The sequence below is a fragment of the Bison bison genome, unplaced genomic scaffold (genome assembly GCF_000754665.1).
Source record: "Bison bison bison isolate TAMUID 2011002044 unplaced genomic scaffold, Bison_UMD1.0 scf7180017864371, whole genome shotgun sequence".
NCBI lineage: Eukaryota > Metazoa > Chordata > Mammalia > Artiodactyla > Bovidae > Bison > Bison bison.
In genome coordinates, this window is record NW_011494943.1 from 1,848,249 (window position 1) to 1,852,307 (window position 4,059).

The 4,059-nt window shown below is 50.0% G+C and overlaps 1 protein-coding gene across 1 annotated transcript in view; it reads right to left on the reverse strand.

Moving 5' to 3' along the window:
• Nucleotides 1-4,059, reverse strand: part of LOC105000290 — an 18,200-nt gene that overhangs the window by 12,680 nt on the left and 1,461 nt on the right. The window lies entirely within an intron of this gene.

The following is a 4,059-nucleotide window of genomic DNA, read 5'->3' on the forward strand; positions in this document are numbered from 1 at the left end:
GCCCCCAACTCCTCCCCAGCATCAGAGTCTTTTCCAATGAGTCAACTCATCGCATGAGGTGGTCGCAGTATCGAAGTTTCAGCTTCAGCATCAGTCCTTCCAATGAACACCCAGGACTGATCTCCTTTAGGATGGACTGGTTGGATCTCCTGGCAGTCCAAGGGACTCTCAAGAGTCTTCTCCGACACCATGTACTATGCAGTAATTCACAATTTAAAGGGATATCCTCCATTTATAGTTTTGAAAAATATTGGCTATGTTCCCCTTGTTGTACAGTATGTCCTTGTATCTTCTTTTATTACTTTTTCCTTGTAGCTTATTTTCTATCTAACAGTTTCTACCCTTTAGTCCCCACTCCCTCTCGCCTCTCCCCGCCTCTACCAGCTGGTCACCACTGGCTTGTTCTCTACATCTGCGAGCCTGCTTCTTTTTTGTTATATTTGCTAGTTTGTTGTACTTTTTAGAGTCCACGTATAAGTGATATCATACAGTATTTCTGAAAATATCGTTGAACTCTGTTTCTGTCTGGGAGACGTGAACAATGAGATATATGTAAACTAAAGAGTAGTTGTGAAGACAAAAGGAAGTGACACATGTGACGTTCTTAGCATGCGACAGTTCATACTGGTCACCACAAACCGTCTATCACATTTTTATTATCAAACTTACAAACGCAATGGTTGCCTATTGGACAGGAAGCAAACGTTCCTGGTTTGCAGCTCTTGAAAGGCTGTTGACAAGCATTGCAGTTGTGTGTGTGCTGGGGGGGAGGTGTGGAGGTCCTGGGTGGGTTTTCTCTGTTACAGTCGAGCAGAGGTTTGCAGACTGGACCTCCTGATTGTATACTTTAAATCAGTTTGAACAAAAACTGTAAACTGCACAAAAAATGGGAACTTTCCTATGCAACGTGGATTACAAGCTTCTCTTGAAAAACCGTCTCGTGGCCCGGGGCCCCCCGCTGCAGCTGGCGACCGGCGCTGTGATCCAGACGCTGACGTCAAGGTCCGTGTGTCCTGCCTGGTTCCCTGCCTGTCTTGGAGCTGTTGTTCTTGTTTAGCTGCTCAGTCATGTCCAACTCTTCGCGACCCCATGGACTGCAGCCCACCAGGCTCCTCTGTCCATGGGATTCTCCAGGCAACAACACTACCATGGGTTGCCATTTCCTTCTCCAGGGGATCTTCCCGACCCAGGGAGAGAATCCTACCTCCCACATTATAGGCGGATTCTTAACTGCTGAGCCACCTGGGAAGCCCACCCATCTTGGAGAGCTTGGCCTTTTATCTCATATGGACTGTGGACCAGCTGGTAGGACCTTGGACGAATTTTCTAATTCTTTTAGTTTCGGTTTCCCCATCTGTAAAATGGAGATGCTAATAGTAAGTCTTACCCCTGAAGTTTCTTTTGAGGAGGAAAAAATAAGTTTTCCCGCAGTGCTTGGCACGCGGGAAGACCTTGGGCCCAGCTACGGCTATCCTCACCAGAACACTTCACAGATCAGTGGGCATCTGGTTGAAATCCATACTTGGATGGGTGAAGCAGACATTTAGACACTGGTAGAAACAGAATTATGGATATGACAGGCATATGTTATAGGGAGATCATATCTCTGAAAAATATCGATAAGATTTTCTCCTTCATCCACTTGTACTTGATCCCTTCCCCATGCTGTTTCAGGAAAAGCTTTTAGACTGGTTCTTGTCCAGCCTGTCCACTGTCCATCCTTCCCCATCGTGGAGCTGCCGGTTGGATTCTATCAGGGGAGCCCTTGCCTCTGGCGTCCTTTAGTTTAGGGGATGGGATGCTCAGTGGGGGTTGAAAAGAGGGAGGAAAGTGATGGCAGTACTTGTCCCTTGGGCTGGCTCCTCCCTGGGAGGCTGTCTCAAGCCTCCTGAGATCTCAGCTGAAGGCTGCACGTGTGCGTGAAGTCGCTTCAGTCACACCTGACTCTTTGTAACCCTATGGGCCATAGCCCGCTAGGCTCCTCTGTCCATGGGGTTCTCCAGGCAAGGAGACTGGAGTGGGTTGCTGTGCCCTCTTCCAGGGGATCTTCCTGACCCGGGGATCAAACCCCCGTTTATTGCATCTGCTGTGTCCCCTGCATTGACAGGTGAGTTCTTTAGCACTGACCCACCTGGGAAGCTGAACTGAAGGTTACCTGCTCTCTTTCCACACTTTGTGTGTCTGGGTTTGGTAAGCCTGCCTTCGGGCTGTCGGGCCTCGAATCTCCAGGCAGTGATGTTTACACGGTTGCCAGCCTCAGCTATGTGTTGTTTCCTCCTGTTCCCTGTGTGGCTCCCATAACTTGGTAAAGCCGCTTTGATTTATCCTACATCCAGTAAGTCATCAGCTGATGTAGCTTCTACTGAACTGGAGACAGTTAGGGTTATTGAAGCAGAAAGCGGAGAGAGTGAAGTCATTTTAAAGTCCTCATCTTCCATTGGCAAGAAATCCACGGCAAGGTAGAAACCGGGCTTTATGAAGAGAGAAAGGGTTTTCTAAATGCCTAAGGGTTTCTTTTAACATATACAGAGCTGAATGAGATCAGGGAGGGTCAAGATGGAGGGGATATGCGTATACTTATGGCTGATTCACACTGTTGTACAGTAAAAACTAACGCAGGATTGTAAAGCAATTATATTCCAATGAAAAAATAAGTTTTAAAAAAGCCATAGTGCGGAGCAGCTGGAGGAAAGGGCTTTGGGGAAGTGCCCACCCCGCGGGGGCGTGTCTGGGAGGCAAGAGCTAGGATGCTAACCCCCGCTAGGTCCCCCAGCTGCCTCCTCCCCGACTCCACCTGGTTTAGCCAAACCGGGTGGGATTATGGGGATTAAGACTCAGGAGAGTCTGCACAGGGTGGTCCACCCCGGGCCCCCTGTGTCTGCCAGGGTTGCAGGAGGTAGAAGGCTGGATGCTGGGACCCTTCTGGCCCTGCCGAGAAGTCGTCGGGGTGCTGAGCGCTCGATCCTGGCCCAGCCCTGTGGTCAGGGGCCCGCCCTGCAGAGGGACCGGGTGATCTGAGGGCTGCGGGATCCTCGGGCTTCAGCGGAGGCCAGCAGGGTGCCACAGGGGCAGAGAGGGCAGCTGCACCTGAGCGAGCCCTGCCCAGGCGCTGAGCGAGCCGCCCGCGGCCGAGGACCCGGCCCGGCTGTGCACCTGCCCTGCCTCTGCTCCTCGTTGGGAAGGGGCGGGAGGGGTGACCCCTTGAGGGAGAAAAGCCTTCAAGCTGACTCTTCATTCCCCCGAGGGAAGCTGAGTTCATCTCAAGGTGAAATGCTTCAAACAAGAACAGAGTAAGTTCCCCTTCATGGGCAGTTTTGATTTTTCTCGGCCATCAGGAGGACCGGGAACTCCAGAGCAAGACACTGGTGGCGAACGACTTTGTTTTCTCCACTCCGCTGTGCTCTGGGTAAACTCCGAAGCCCTCTCCGAGCCTTTCTTACAAGAGGGATTCTTTACAAGGGCCTTGGGGCTTCCCTGGTGGCTCAGAGGGTAAAGTGTCTGCCTGCAATGTGGGAGACCCAGGTTTGATCCCTGGGTCGGGAAGATCCCCGGATGAGGAAATGGCAACTCACCCCAGTGTTCTTGCCTGGAGAATCCCATGGGCAGAGGAGCCTTGTCTGCGGGGTTGCAAAGAGTCGGACACGACTGAGCGACTTCACTTTCACTTTTCACTTGTGGCCTTGGAGGCACGTTGAGTCAGATTAGTGGTGCTGAATGCATTTCACCTACTGCAACGACTTTTACTTAGTTGATTTTACTCTAATAACTTTAAACGAAATTAATATGGAAAGAAAAATGTCCACATCCCCTCTACCATACTTCAAAGACATCCACTTTCAAAAAAAAAAAAAAAAAGAAACGATTTTCTTATTTTTTATGTTGTTAAAGGACACCACCCTTATGGCAGAAAGTGTAGAAGAACTAAAGAGTGTCTTGGTGAAGGTGAAAGAGGAGAGTGAAAAAGTTGGCTTAAAGCTCAACATTCAGAAAACGAAGATCATGGCATCTGGTCCCATCACTTCATGGGAAATAGATGGGGAAACAGGGGAAACAGTGGCA